The sequence below is a fragment of the Sciurus carolinensis genome, chromosome 9 (genome assembly GCF_902686445.1).
Source record: "Sciurus carolinensis chromosome 9, mSciCar1.2, whole genome shotgun sequence".
Classification (NCBI taxonomy): domain Eukaryota; kingdom Metazoa; phylum Chordata; class Mammalia; order Rodentia; family Sciuridae; genus Sciurus; species Sciurus carolinensis.
In genome coordinates this window covers 102,657,658-102,674,670 of record NC_062221.1, presented here as the reverse complement: position 1 = coordinate 102,674,670, position 17,013 = coordinate 102,657,658, and the positions used below count along the sequence as shown (strand labels likewise).

The following is a 17,013-nucleotide window of genomic DNA, read 5'->3' as shown; positions in this document are numbered from 1 at the left end:
AAGAAGATGGGTTAAAAACAATCTCTGAATTATTTCATTTCAAAAATATAAGTTTAGGAAATAGACTCTGTTCCTATGATTTTTAATCTAAGTAAACCAAAGTATGTTCAAAGCTTTGGAAATCAATGTTTCATTCACATGAGAGAGTTCTGTCTTTAGATATAGAGAATTTGCACTTCCTGCTTGTAATTCTAAGTCCTTCATTCTCCAAATTCATAATGATCATAAGGAGTCATTGCTCCAAATTCATAATGATCATAAGAAGTCATGAGTTCTAGTTACAGATATTTCCTTCCAGTCCATCAGTCCACTGAAATTTCTATTCCCAAAGCAATGGGCACTTTTGAACAAACCAATAGATATTATGTATTTTTTTTTTTTTACTTTTAAAAGTACAAAAAAATAGAAACATTTTTTTCTGTGATCTCTTTATTTCCCTGAGTACTATGATTTGGATGTTCAATGTTCCCCAAAGGCCCATATGTTAAAAAGGAGATCATCTAGTTGGGATTATTTGGGAAATAATGGAAACTTTAGAAGCTTGGGCCTAGTGGGAGATCCTGTCTTTGGGGACATGCTCTCAGAAAGTGTTTATCCTTGGTTTCTAGCAAGAGGATTATTATAAAAACCTGAATTTGTCCTTACTCTTTTTAAATTTCTATTCCTAGTTTAAGACATAATTTCTTATTCCTGCCCATGCAGATATGATTGCCGTCTGTACCATGATGTGACTATAGCCAGGAGGGCTCTTATTTGAAATATTGTTCTGTGAAACAAATGACACCCCAAAATAAATAAATAATAGTAATTAGTTTTGACAAACATTGGTTTCTGACATACAGATTTCCTTCCTCACATGACTTATAACTTCTTTGTATCATTGCAGATATTTTCTATTATTTTCATGGATATCATTTTTTAATGGTTAAATATATTTAGTCATGTTTTATATGTGACTTGTTAAAGAGAAAAACAATAAATTGCCATCTGAATCTATAACTGTGTATAAAGAAAACAAATACAAAAGCACATTTGCTTCTGGCTTGAATTTAAAAGGAGAACTATGTGAATAGATTAATATTTCAAGTGAAAAAATGAAGTTACTGCAATTAATCATTTATATATTTGTCAATTTATGTGTAAGTATCCACAAACCCAGGCATGTTGCAAAAGCTCCTTTGATTTAATCTTATGCCTAGCTCTTTGATTCAGTCTTACATCTGACCTAATTCAATCATCTCTTGACTGAAAACTAGTCCTTCATACCATCTACTGCTTCAAACCCCACAAATTAGAAACACTCATATGACTGAGTCATCAAACTTACTACAAGGCCAAATCACTGTCACCATTTCTGTTCGTCCTCTCATTATTAATCACTGTCTTCTTGATCCAATCAATCTATTAAAAGTATTCTTGGTTGCAGACAAGAAAAACCATTGTGAGTACTAAAGCATAAAAGAATTTATTAAAAGGATATTGAAGAGTTCCCAATTCACAGAAAGGGCTAGAGAGACAGTAAAAAATTTCTTTGGCATAGAATTGGACCCCAAATCCATCATGCAGTCAGACAACATCAGCACAGCTGTTAATGATCACTGAATTATGATGTTATAACTCCAATCTGAGATACTGGATCCACCACCAACACGGTTACCACTACTGCCTCAGGAAGCTGATTTTACTCCAATTGCTGCTGCTTCCACTGAGATTTCATAGTTACCCCCTTCCTGTCCAGTACTCTCCTAATTCCAAGTCTGGGCAAGTGTTGTGCTTGGCAGTGCCTAGGTCAGGAGTCTGTGTTCTAATAGTAAGTGATGCTAAGAAGCTTTGTGCATATCACTCTTATCATTCAGTTTGGAATTTCCCAAGCATAAGGTGAAAGTTCAAATTGGTTCTCTCAAAAAAACTGATGTGTCAGCATTAATGAACCTCAGCTTACCCTAAAATTGGATTCTGATTTAAGATACTGATGAAATTAACAAACCCTACTAGAGAATGTTTATTTATAAATGAATTTGGAAGTAGAAGAAAACAATTTGCTGAAATTTGAAAAAGTTCTTTTATATCCAAAAGTATAGATCAAAGTTGCTTCTCAGGTTTATTTAGACACAAACCAGATTACCTGATTGCTTACTAGATTGTTGTTTGCAATGACACAGATTTTAAATTTTTATAATATCATACCCTATGTTTTATGATGTACTATAATTAGGTTCTTCAAGAATGTGAAGTTTTACATTATTGTAGAACATTGTTTGGATTTTAAGCAACAATAAATATGGCCTGTGAAGCAAGATCTGAACATATTTGAGACTGAAGAATTTAAGCATTATTGTACCTCAGTTGAGTTTATAAAATATATATTTGTTATATGGAGACTAGAAGTGCTTTGTTCGGATTTTGGAAGTCAGTTGCCCATCGATATCCCCTGGACACCCAAAATGGAAGAGTTTAACCAATTTTCTGTTCTGAACTGAAATGCTTTACCAGGACCCCCTACTGTGAGTGAAATTGACTTATATTACAAAATCTACAGTCACAGCAAGGGTCAGGGGTAAATCACATCACCACAAAGGAGTGTATCCTGCTAGCTGCAAGTCAGTATGAGAAGAAAATAAAGAAGACAGGAGGGCAAAAAATAAACATCAACAATTTTTAAAAATACCATAATAAAACTTCCATGCACTTGTAACATTTAAATTTTGCCTCATGGAGAGGTTGCTGGCATTTAACTGAAACTTGAGCCCTTTATTTGCCTAAGATTTTATTTGCACAGTGTTGTAGAAATGTCTGGATGTAAAAATGTCAGGAATTTTCTAACTTAACACTATTTACCAGTTTATAATATTATTTACCTCTCATAGTAAATTAAGAGTAGGGACACCCAGAGAAATATAACATGTTAGGTGTGCCCTCAGGCTGATAATGTAAGCAAAATCAGAAACTGTTGCAATAGATTGATTTAAACAGCTCCACAGAGTAATTTTTTATGCATATATATATCAAGTGTGCACTCACACATATATATGCACAAAGATCTTGTTTTCACATAGAGTATTTGCTCTCTGGATACTATTGCTAAATTGTATTGGATATTTTATATTTTTTAGTGATAACTTCTTTATCTGAACATCATCTTGCAGTTGGCTGGAAATGTTTATCTTTGGGCTAAAATGTTGCTGTCCTTCTCTGGTGAAGACTCTCATTTATATCTCCTAAAGCATCTAGCAGTTCCCAGCATTAAAGCACTGTTTCCCAAGGCAGGAACCAATGATCACATGCAACAGAATGCTATAGAATACTTAATTTGGATGTCTGTTGCCTAAATTTCTGTATCACTATTTCTGATATTGAACACTAAATCTTCAATTTAAACACCCACACATGATCCTTATGTTCACTATAGCTTGGGAATCATGCTTTCTATTAACTATAAAGCCTCATTATAATGTTACATAGAAATATACATAGAAATTAAAATAACTAATTCTACCATTTATTAATAGAAAATATAGCAAAAGGATCAATAAACTTTGAAGTAATATTTTAATGTTAATTAAGCATTACATTTTTCCAAACCCTTCATTAATTCATTTACTCATGCTCCTATAAATTTGACACTGATCCCTTCATTGAGATTACATTTGAATTGTATACATATACACACACATGTATATACTACAGGTATATATAATACAAAGATAGCTGGTACACCTATGGATTCATGAATCTTTACAAAAACTCTGTTTTCCTTGGAGTTACTTAAGTAACATTTTGGAAACTTTATAGTTCCCTTGCCTAAGCTGTACCATGTAAGAATACTTAACATTTTAATATATGTAATTTGTTATAGCTATGTAACATACAGAACGAAAGTATGTTCTAGGTTATACTCATATATGGATGCTCCTGAAGTTTAAGAGAAATCATCAGATGAACACAGTTGTAATTTTCCATTGTGAATGTCAACTGTCAGAATTCTATTTTGTTAAAAGCCATTTTAAGTAAATAATTCTGTAGTTAATAATTTCATGTTGGAAAGGTAATCTTATGTAATTAATGTTTTAAAACATTGTTTTATGCAGGCTGAGAGATAAAGGTTTAATTTCATTTTACTGCATATAGATTTCCATATTTGACAGCACCATTTGTTGAACAGACTATTTTTTCTCCATTGTATGTTTCTGGCTCCTTTGTTTAGTATGAGGTGACTGTATTTATGTGGTTTTCTCTCTGTGTCTTCTATTTTGTACCATTGGTCTGCCTGTCTATTTTGGTGCCAATACCATGCTGTTTTTGTTACTATTGCTCTGTAGTATAGTTTAATGTCTGGTATTGTGATACCTCCTGTTTCACTTTTTCTATTCAGGATTGTTTTGCCTATTCAAGGTCTCTTGTTCTTCCAGATGAAGTTCATAATTGCTTTCTCTAATTCTATGAGGAATGTCATTGGGATTTTAATTGGAATTGCATTGAATCTGTATAGTGCCTTTGGTAGAATGGCCATTTTGACAATGTTACATTCTGCCTATCCAAGAACATGGGAGCTCTTCCAACTTCGAAGGTTTTCCTTCAATTTCTTTCTTTAATGTTCTGTAGTTTTCATTGTAGAGGTCTTTCACCACTTTTGTTAGATTAATTCCCAAGTTTTTTTGTGTTTTTTGTTTTTTTTTTTTTGAAGCTACTGTGAATGGAGTGATTTTCCTAATTTCTCTTTCAGAGGATTCAGCACTTATAAATAGAAATGCATTAGATTTACACATATGAATCAAAGACATAGGAATTAGACCAGAGACTCTGCACCAAATAGAAGACAAAGTAGGCCTGAATATTCATCATGTTGGCTTAGGATCAGACTTCCTCAATAAGACTCCCAAAGTACATGAAATCAAAGCAAGAATCAATAATGGGATGGACTCAAACTAAAAAGTTTTTTCTCAGCAAAGGATACAATCAGAATGTGAAGAGAGATCCTACAGAATGGGAGAAACTCTTTTCCACACACACTTCAGATAGAGCCCTTATCTCCAAAATTTATAAAGAACTTACAAAACTTTACACCAAAATTACAAAGAACTCAATCAATAAATGGGCCAAGGAACTGGACACTTTACAGAAGAAGACACACAGGTAATTAATAAATATATGAAAAAGTTTTCAACATCTCTAGTAATTAGAGAAATGCAAATTAAAACAATCCTAAGATTTCATCTTACTCCAATTAGAGTTATTATCAAGAACACAAACAATAATAGATGTTGGCATGGATGTGGGGGAAAAGGCACACTTTTACATTGCTGGTGGAGTTGCAAAGTGGTGCAGTCACTCTGGAAAGCAGTGTGGAGAATCCTCAGAAAACTTAGAATGGACCTACCTTTTGACCCAGTTATCCGACTCCTCAGTTTATACCCAAAGGACCTAAAAATCAGTAAACTACAGTAACATAGTCACATCAATGTTTATAGCAGCTCAGTTCACAATTGCTAGATTGTGGAACCAACCTAGATGCCCTTCAACAGATGAATGGATAAAGAAACTCTGGTGTCTATACACAATAGAATACTATTCAGTCATAAAGAAGAATAGTATTATGGCATTTGCAAATAAATGGATGGAATTGGAGAATGTCATGCTAAGTGAAATAAGACAATCCCAAAAAACCAAAGGCCGAATGTATTTCCTGATAAGTGGAGAATGATATATAATGGGGTTGGAGGTAGGGAATGAGAGAATAATGGGGGAACTTTAGAATATGTAGAAGGAAATGAGAGGGAGGGGAGTATGAAAAATGGTGGAATGAGACAGACATCATTACCCTATGCCACATGTATGATTACAAGAATGGTATGAATCTACATTGTGTACAACCATAGAAATTAAATTATGTACCCCATTTGTGTATGATGAATCAACTGCAGTCTATAAATAATTAAAAGCTAAATAATAATAATAATAATAATTGTTAATTATGTGTTTTAACTTATGTATTAATGTATGCTTGTTTATAAAATTCATAAATAAAAAAAAGAAATGGTTACCTGTGTCACTATCACTCAAAGATGAACAAATTATTTGTGTGAATTTTCTAGTGCTCTTGTATTCCTTTTTTGAAAATGTGCTAGCATTGTTTAAGTCTTTATTTTTTTACTTAATGTTTTATTATCCATATTTCCCATTTTAATATATAGTATTATTATAAATAGAAAGGCTATGTATTTCCTAAAAATACTTTCATTTACTTATGCAATATTCCATCTTTAAGTATTTCCATGATTTTCAGTATTTCCAAATAATATAGGACCCTGAAATTAACTTGAAGCTTAAAGCATTATATTAAGTTTTGCATTTTTCCTTTGGGTAAATTAAAAGCAGTAAGATATGTAAGGGGTATAAGACAGTAAGATATTGATGAACTCTTGGAAATTGTTTCTTAGATATTTAAGTGGCTTTCTGGAGGGTACTATGAAAATACACATGAAAATCTTTCTTAAGAAGTTTTGTTATTTAACCTAGGCATTAGGCATTAGTGAAAATTATAATGGCTAGGCTAAAATAATCAGAGATGTTTACTCATTTTAATATAGAAAATCCACAGTAATGTTGCTCATTTAAAGATATAAATTAAAACTTCATAATATGATTGTTCACAGGAAAAAAAACTTAAAGAAGAAATATAAAAATTGACTTTGATAAAATATCAAGTTAAAAATTGGTTTATAAAACCATACACACATACACACACAAATGTATTTCAAATATATTTAAATATGTACCATATACACAGAAACCTCATGGAAATTAAAGAATTTTTATTTTTAAGTTTTAAAGTTTACTTTAACTATACATAAAAATATAAAAATTGCATGTATTAATGGGGTAACATGGTATATTTCGATACATGCTATATACATTGTATAATGTTTAAGTCAGGTTAAATATTTTTATTTCCTCCAACATTCATAATTTCTTCATGATAAAAAAATTTTAAGTTCATCCTTTTAGCTTTTTGCAATGTACAGTTCATTGTTGTTATCTACCTTCATACTCCCATGAAGTAGCACACAAGAACTGCTTGCTCCTCTCAGCCTAAAACTACCTACCCATGGATCAGTCCCTCTCCATCTTTTCCCCTTCCTTCTATCCTTGGCCTCTGGTAATCACTGTTGCACTCTCAAGTTCTGTATGGTCAACTTTTTTAGATTCAACATATGAGTGAGATATTGAGATACCAGTCTCTCTGTGTCTGTATTTCATTTAACATAGTGATCTCCAGTTCCATCTACGTTGCTGTAAATGACAAGATTACATTCTTTTCATGGCTGAATTGTTTTCCATTATATGTATTGTTTTATTCAACTTTCACATTACTGTGACAGAAACACCAGACAAGAACAACTTATACTCAAGGACTTAAAGCAGAATACTACAAGATGCAGCCACATCAATGTTCATAGCTGCTCAATTCACAATAGCCAGATTGTGGAACCAACCTAGAGGCCCTTCAATTGATGAATGGATAAAGAAACTGTGGTATATTTATACAATGGAATATTACTCAGCCATAAAGAATAATAAAATTATGGCATTTGCAGGCAAATGGATGAAACTGGAGAATATCATGCTAAGTGAGATAAGCCAATCTCAAAAAACCAAAGGAAGAATGATCTCGCTGATAAGCGGATGATGACACAAAATGGAGGGGAAGGGGGAAAGAATGGAGGAAGGAGGGACTGTGTAGAGGGAAAAGAGGAGTGGGAGGGATAGGAGGGTAGGGAAAAAAACTAACAGAATGAATCAAACAACATTATTCTATGTAAATCCTATGCCTTTACTCCATATACAAACAGAATCAACATGTATCCCATTTGTTTACAATAAAAATAAATTAAAAAGAAAGGTTGATTTGAGAGTCAGTGTTTCAGAGGTCTCAGTCCTTTGCTCTGGGTCCAACGTGAGTCAGCAAATCATGGTGAAAGGGCCCAGTAGAGGAAAGGTGCACAGCTTATGGCAGGATCAGAAAGCAGTGAGAGAAAGAGGAAGGGGTCCTAGGGAAGATATATCCTTCCAGAGCATGTCCCCAGTGACCCATCCCTTCTGCTCTTCTCCACCTGCATACAGTTACCATCAGTCAGTCTATTCAAACGAGGACTAAGATCGACTAGGTTATAACTCTCTTAATCTAATCATTTTGCCTCTGAATAGTCTCACATTAGCACAGAACTAATTAGCACAGGAGAGAAATCTCATATCCAGACCATAACAATATATGGACCACATTTTTTTATCCATTCATCAGTTGATGGCCCCTAGGTTATTTACATTCCTTGTTATTGTAATGAGTGCTACAACGAACACAGGAGTGCAGAAGTTACTTCAACATGCTGTCTTTATTTCCATTGAATATATATCCACTAGTGGAATTGTTAAAGCATATGGTACTTCTATTTGTAGTATTTTTGAGGAACTTCCACACTGTTTTTCACAATGGCTATACTATACTAACATCTTAAAAGAGTGTACAACCTTTTCCTTTTCTCCAATGCAGATGCATTTGAACTTTTGTGATTCTCATAAACACCATAAAGTTTTCCCAGAAAAGTTTGACTACATTATCTCCTATGAAAATGAGCATTTTATTCACCCTTGTATATAGTTTTACAAAAATTGTATTTCTGTTACATGATGTCACATAATGATGTAAAAGTATTAAAGTTCCAATTACATAGTCATTTTTCTAATTGAAAGTATAGAAAGTAACAGAAATGTAAAGTGACCTTCCTCCAGAAAATGCATAATGATCTACAATGTGTGTAGTCATTCTTTTCTATTTAAGACAAAGCCACATATTTATGTTCCTTTTATAATGAATTCTGACCCTTTGCATAATATGTGATGTTTACTGGGTCCAGATTCCACAAAATTTCAATCTTTGTATGAGTCAATTCTCACTATATAGATATGTAGTATTTATTTATAGGCACTAGGCTAAGCTCCCACTTATTTGAGGTAGATTTTGTCAGTAGATTTTTATATTTTTGTGAAGTTCTAATATAATCTAGGAATTAAGCATAGAAATTATTACCATATATTTTAGCTACAGATTATGATAAAGATCAAGTAAGTTTTTTAAATCTACCAGGCTCTGTTACAAGAGTGTGTGACGGGGTGGGAGGGGGTGGAAGGTGTATTATAAGCTCCTATTCATAGGACAGGTAGAAGTGCACTAACATTAATATTGCCTTAAGTATGATGAGCATTTTAAGTATTTCACACTGCTGAACTTTTATGTTTTGATGTGTTTTATTTTAGAAAGCACATCTTTATATTTTAATTTATTTTGAAACAATTTATACCTGCTCTAGCTTAGAACTCTCGCCCCACCCCACACACACGAAGGTAGACTTCTTGCTTCTGCAGCACATATACTAAAATTGGAATGACACAGAGAAGATAAGCATGTCCCCTGCTCAAGGATGACACACAAATTCATAGGGAGTTTCATATTAAAAAAAAAAAAAAGAAGGCAGACTATATTCCGATTAGAAGAGTTTGAATATCCTGCCAGTAGTCATTTTCTCTAACTCTAGGCTTCCAAATCTCTTCAAATGCAGTTTTCTTTTCCAGTCGATTCATTCATAAAGCTACGTTTAAAGTAACAAATGCATCATAAACATTTTTATTCAAGTTGTGTGTCATACACTAAATGAGCCAGTGTGCATACAAGTGCTTAAAAACTCCTACTACATAAGTTCTATAAAGTTATAAACACTGAAACAAACATAATAATTAACTTGACTCTTAAAACCTCACATTATAACATTTCACACTTGGTTCCCTTGGTGCATAACTTGAGAGATTTTGACTGTAGGGCAATAGCTTTACCCAGCTCATTCTGACCTTGATGTTTTTACATTTTGAAACACCATGTAATTGACTAGGTAATGTATAAGTACCATATAAATACATACATTGAATTTCCACTTCTGTTTATTCACAACTCTGCTGAATGACCTAGATCCCTAATTCCCAGTCAATAAAAAGATAACCATTGGTTATGCCACTAGATGGCAGAGAAAGATCAGAGAATCTTCATTGCATACATAAAATGTATATATAATACACTTAAAAGTCTTACTTAATTGTACATATACATATATATAACTATAGTTTCAATATTCTTTTAAACAATAATAAAATGTGCTTTATAAAGAATTTGTTAAATAAATCATCTTACATGGAGGATCCTATACTTTCTTTGTGGTGTATATACATGTATACATGATATATACATGATATAAAACATTCCTGATACATTTACACGGTGTGTGTTGGTGTGTGTATGTGCACTCACATGTGCACATGCATTCTGTGTATTACAATATTTGAGAAAAAAAAGTAAAGCAACCTATGACATCTCACATACATTCACAATTCCATTTGTCTTTAAGTCTTGCATTAATATAAACTCTAACAAGATAAAATTAAATATAACTATTATGTTTGTAAACTTTAATACTATCCTTTCACATATAATTCTATAAATGAATTCATTAATATCGCTGTACATTGTAAAAAAGTTGACTATTCATAACCAAATTCTCTTGATTAATATTTACATTATTTTTTGGAAGTTACTAATCAATCAAAAATTCCAAACAGTGACTGATCTTTGAGGAACTGTTTTTAATTTCCATATTTAATGAACTGGTTAAAGAATAGAACATTTATTCTTATAATTCTTAATCTTAACCAGGGAGTGGTAAATTTTTGTTTACACAGAAATTTAATGAAAGCATCAGACGACTAGTACTCTTGGATCCAGTTTTGCCTCTGAATCTGATATGCTCCGCATTCCTTAAAAAGTCAATATCTGTATGCCAAATAATAGGTGAAAAGAACTTGTGACCTAAAATACTTATGAAGGAGAGGAGACTTTATAAGTAAGTCACTTATTTTTTAAAGTTGCAAATTTTTCAAAAAGTTCAGATGAGACATATTGCTGTGATTCAGTTTTAGAGGATCATAGCTTTCCTTGTTTACTTTGTTTGAATTTTTATAGAGTTCCCCTTACATTCCCTTCTTCCTGATTGATTTTATCCTTTCCTACTTCTCTCTCCAACTTATCACCAATTACTCCTCTTCCCTAATTTCCTCTCCATCACTCTGGATGAGATCTAAAAAAAAAAAAAAAAATCAAAAAGGTATGATTCTAACCGTAGGTTGGTGTCGGAGTGGGGATAGATGCTGTTTTTCTGAACTTCTTGAGAATTAGGAAAATCAGGCTACTGAACTTAGTATGGATATAGCATAGCTAAAGCAGACTAGATAGAAGGAAAACTCTCAGTGGCTGAGTTGCTGAGCAGAAATTTGAAATTCATTGTCAAAATTCTAAAACAGGTTATCATGTGCTGAATAATAACCATAATCCCATGAAAAGTAATTAAATAGAGGTAATCTTTAAATTCTTGATTTTTTGCTCACTTTGGGTAGGTAAACTGTTTTTAAACCTATGGTTACAAAACATTGAATCCTGTTTTCAATTATAAAAGCACAGTATATTGGCAACTCTGATGTAGTAACAGTTTCTACCATTCCTGTGACACCCTGGACAGTGTTAGACACGTGTTAAAAAGAAAGCATTTTTCTTCCCTAATGAGAGTATAAGCACTTTGTGGGCTGAGACAGTATCTGAGGGTATTTTAAAGTTCTAAATTTGTACATATATGGTTTTTTTTAATTATTTTTTTATTTTTACAGACTGCATTGTGATTCATTGTACACAAATGGGGTACATCTTTTCATTTCTATGGTTGTTCATGATATAGATTCATACCATTCGTGTAATCATACATGTACATAGGTTAATGATGGTCTGTCTCATTCCACCATTTTTCATGACCCCCATTTCCTTCTACATAATCTAAAGTTCCTCCATTCTACTCTTACTCCACACCCCACACTCCTATATATATCATCTCCACTTACCAGGAAAACATTCGGCCTTTGGTTTTTGGGGATTGGCTTATTTCACACAGCATGATACTTCTCCAATTCCATCCATTATCTGCAAATGTCATAATATTCTTCTTCTTTATGTTTGAATAATATTCCATTATGTATATATACCACAGTTTCTTTATACATTCATCTGTTGAAGGGCATCTAGTTTGGTTCCACAATCTAGCAATTATGAATTGAGTTGCTATAAATGTTGATGTGGGCTGCATTACTGTACTATGCTAATTTTAATTCCTTTGAGTATAACTGAGGAGTAGTATAACTGGGCCAAAAAGGTAGGTACATTCTAAGTTTTCTGAGGATCTCCCACACTGCTTTCCAGTATGGCTGCACCAATTTGCAACTGCACCAGCAATTAAAAGTGGTGCCTTTCCCCCACATCCATACCAACATCTATTATCGTTTGGGTCTTGATAATAGCCATTCTAATTGGAGTAAGATGAAATCTTAGACTTGTTTTAATTTGCATTTCTCTAATTTCTAGAGATGTTGAACACTTTTTCATATATTTATTAATTACCTGTATGTCTTCTGTAAAGTGTCTGTCTAGTTCCTTGACCCATTTATTGATTGGGTTCTTTGTATTTTTGGTGTAAAGTTTTATAACTTCTTTGTAAATTTTGGAGATAAGTGCTCTATCTGAAGTGCATGTGGAAAAGAGTTTCTCCCACTCTGTAGGTTCTCCTTTCACATTCTTGATTGTATCCTTTGCTGAGAGAAAGCTTTTGTTTGAATCTATCCCTTTATTGATTCTTGCTTTGATTTCTTGTGCTTTGGGAGTCTTGTTAAGGAAGTCTGATCCTAAGCCAACATGATGAATATTCGAGCCTACTTTGTCTTCTATTTGGTGCAGGGTGTCTGGTGTAATTCCTAAGTCCTTGATCCATTTTGAGTTGAGTTTTGTGCAAGGTGAGAGATAGAGGCTTCTAATAAATATTTTGAATTCATTGACTACCTTGTCAAAAAATTGAACAGTAAATGTTTTCCTTAACTATGTCACCGGTAGACTGAAATGATCTACAAGTCTGTTGCAGTAATTTTTTTCATTTAGGAACCAGACAATTAGGATTCCTAAAGCAAAAAAAGGAGAAAACCTCACATTTTAGTGGGGTCATATGTTTCTTAATAGACTCTGATATGCGATCTATTTTTCCTTACATTTTGCCTTTGCTCCCTTTACATATTTAGTTTGCTCCTAATTGTCCTGGGAAAATTAATCCTTACAACATATCAATTTGCCAACAGCTGGAAACATTCTCTCCTAATTCCTTCATCTCAAAGGAAGTGCTTTCAGTGAGGAGAAACCATATTTGTAATCTAGTTAATCTTTTCCTAAAAGATCTATCCAGGGTCTTTCTTTCATGAGAAAAATAACTACAAACCTCTCTGGATACTGTTTTAATTTTTCCCAGACAAAACAGATTTTGAGAGACTTGAAGAAAGTAGAAAGGAAAACTCAGCAACTAAAGATGCTAGTTTATACTATTATCCTATTACACACTAAATATCTGCTTTTTTTGTTATGATTAAAGTTGGCTGGAAGTTGACAACTGCAAACTTGTCATTTGAATAAGACTTTCTATTTGAGAAACTTCTTACTCTCCTTTGCATTGATAACATCATCACATTGAAAAAATTATATTCTTAGCATAAAAATTATGTTCCATCTCAAGAATTTTCTTTGCTGTTTTGTTTTAATTCACACACGTGCTCATAATGTGTATGAAATTATATGCAAGAGTTTGCTAAGCCAATGATTAAAAGATCAATCTTTTGTTAAAACAAATTGTCCCCTGCATTACAGACTAATTGTCATCCCTAGCCTTCAGGCAATAAATCGCAGTAGCTCCTTTCCTGCAACAATTGTTACCAACAAAACATCCCCTCTCTTCCAAAACGTCTTGGGGATATTAAAGGTACTACAAGCCCTAAAAAATCAGTTATACTTGGGATGATTTTTTATTAACCTAAAAAATTACAAAAGTGTGAATTGTACAACCACATATCAACTAAAAAAATAAATCGATAAAAATTCAGGTTAAATGAGGATGATATCACCCTGCCTGTTCAGAGAAAATACATTAGTACTGCATAAATTCATGTATATTCTATTTTCAAAAATTGGAATCTTTCACATAACTTTTGGGAAATAGAAAAAAAATGTGATACCTCATACATTACTACATTTGGAACTAAATACAAAATCAAGAAGAGAAAAGTTTCCAGGCATTATAAATTCTTATATATAATTATTATTATGCTCAGATTAAATCATAGATATTATTATCTAATTCTCTGGTAAGCTTCGGTGATTTTCTTGTGTTAAAGAGAATCATACCCTTTATAAAAATGTGAAGAATCTTAGAAATAATTGCAGTCTACCTTTCAATTTATTTTTATTTTTTCAGAAGAATCATCTGGGAAAAGATAATAGTGGCTCTGAGGCTCTTCACATTTCCAAGGTGGAGGAAAGGAAAAAGTCATACCTCTAATACATTTTAGTCAATGACAGGACCCAATTCCTCAAACAGGTATGTGCTTTAATCATGTCCTGATGAAACAGCAATGACTCCACCCTGGAACCATGGACATGGCGTGTATGTCCCAAAGTTGAGCTTAGGTCTTACCCATGATAGAATGTTGTCTTGCAATCAAAATAGAGCCTTCCTGAAATTTCAGGACAATGCCCTAATATTAATCCTTTTCCTCAGAGAATATAAGATTTGTTGGGATCAATTTATTCTTTGCAGAGTCTGACTGTTCATTATTTTAGCACTTCTGCTTTCTAGGTAATATCAAATTGATTATTGAATGGGCCTTTCCATGAATTTTCTAAGGAATTGAAGTTAAATGTCCAGGCAAGAACCATGTATTCTTCCTATTTGCTATTTATTGAAGAGAGATGCTGTATATACTTCTTTTTCATGAATTCTGCCTTTTTGTTTCTATATTTCATGAATTCTGCCTTCTTGTAATGAACTTATGCTAGGCTCTGGAAATCTTAACTCATTACTATTTTCCTTTTTTATCTAGACCTCCTTTCTATTAACTCCTACTCCTTCCCTGCAAAATTATTATTTGGAAATTAACTTCTCAGAGTCCCTTACTTCTGAGAGTAACTTTCCTTTCCTAAGTCTCATTTTAGAGGGAAAGGAGAGAGATTGAGATCCCCCTCATACATTCCAAGTTTTCTAATCTCCACTGCTTTTCTCTTCTAGCATTAATTCACACTCACTACCCTCGTTCCATCTTCCACTGTCTCTTGAGATGAATTGTGAGCCCTGATAACAGATGGGTATGCAGATAGCCTGTCATTCTGTACTTAAGCTTGAGTTAACCAAGGATGGGAACCCTTTCCAAATATGTCTGAGAGTATTAAAATGTGGCTCTTTCACGCTTGAACAACTGAAAAGTAGCCAAAATACTTATATCAATTTCTTTTAAATCAGACTGAGAACAGCATGATAAATTTTGACTCAAAAATTATTTATTCAAATGGTTATGGAGCATTTGAAATCAGGAAATGTAAATAACAAATGCCTCCTGAGTGTCTTGCGGTATCATTGTAAGAAAAGAGAAACTTCAAGGAAACACATGAGAAAATAAATATGATATCCTATTAATTATAACTTCTGTCCAGCTAGGGTGCAAATATGGAAATAAATTTTCCTTATCTCTTTGTACCTTCATCATTCCTCTAAACAGTATTTTGTCATTTGTGTAAATATCCTTTTTAATTGTCTTCTTGGCATAATTTTCCTGTTTTATTTATTAGGTTATATAAATGAAAGCATTTTACGTTACCTCTGGTGAGTTTTTTATGCTATTTTCTTATTTTGATCTATTATGAGGAAGATGAGACATTTGATAGTGGTTCTTTTGGTAGACATTTCCATGCTAGGCTACCATGCTGGAGGAAATGAGTTTCTGGTTATGTCAATAATTAAAATTTCAAAGATTTCACAATCAATATGGTATAATTTCAAGAGAAATCTTGTATCTTTATCTGACACTCCATACAAATCAAATTGTTTTTATATTTTCCTTCATTGCAGAAAATACTTTGTGTTTTGCAAATTGCTGTTTATCAATTCCTTCATATGTTCACATAGGCTGAAACAATATCCATAGTGAACTGAATGAAAAATTTAAACTTATCAATTTAATATTGCAAATAGTGGCAAGTAAATGAATCTTCCTCAAGAAATAAGTGGATTTTCAAACTCAGATCCTGAGATAAGAATTTGTACAGACCCAGTGGGGTCTTGAGAAAAGCTGCTAAAGTTGTATTACTCCTCACTGCTTAGTTCGGTCTTGTCAAAACAAAACAAAAGACTATCAAGTTGATAATGCAAACACATACTTGAAGTTCTGGATGTATATATTGGTAAATTGTTTAAATTTGTGCTGAAATGATTTTTAACATCACAGAATGAACAGGCAATAGAGACACAAAGAATCAATGTGTTTATGCCTCAGGCTCAATGTGATGACTGAACCGTGTGTCAAGACTCAAGAGTCTTACAAATGTTGTCACTTCACCTAATAAACTCCATCCCCTTGTCCTCCAAGAAAAACGTGGAAAGGCCCTCATTGTTAACATCATTAATATTTAATGGTTAAAACATTCGAGTAATAAAATTGTTAGGGTTTAGGTTAGAAAAAAGAACTGTAATAGAGATATTTTCCATGTTCTCTTTCCACATGATATATAAAAGAATTATTTTAAAGAAAAATAGTTCAGCATGCATCTCCTTATTCTATTTTGTGTAATTTGTTTTCGTACATGAGGCTATTACTTCTAGAGAAATCCAGCATTTCAGAACATCGTGACAGGTACAGATCTTAAAGATATACAACTTACAATACTTCCAAAAACTATAATAAAAAAGTTAATAAATGTTATCTTACTATTTAAATATTTTAGCATCACATTATTTTATGTTGAGTATTCAGATATGAAATTATAAATTGCTTTTATTTAATTTAGCT

General features: G+C 32.7%; 1 non-coding gene across 1 annotated transcript; it reads left to right on the top strand.

Annotated features, from left to right (window-relative positions):
* The first annotated feature begins 9,408 nt into the window (after positions 1 to 9,408).
* Positions 9,409 to 9,511, top strand: LOC124993899 (U6 spliceosomal RNA). The gene has a single exon (XR_007110411.1). It is a non-coding gene; the product is annotated as a U6 spliceosomal RNA (small nuclear RNA).
* The last annotated feature ends 7,502 nt before the right edge of the window (positions 9,512 to 17,013 follow it).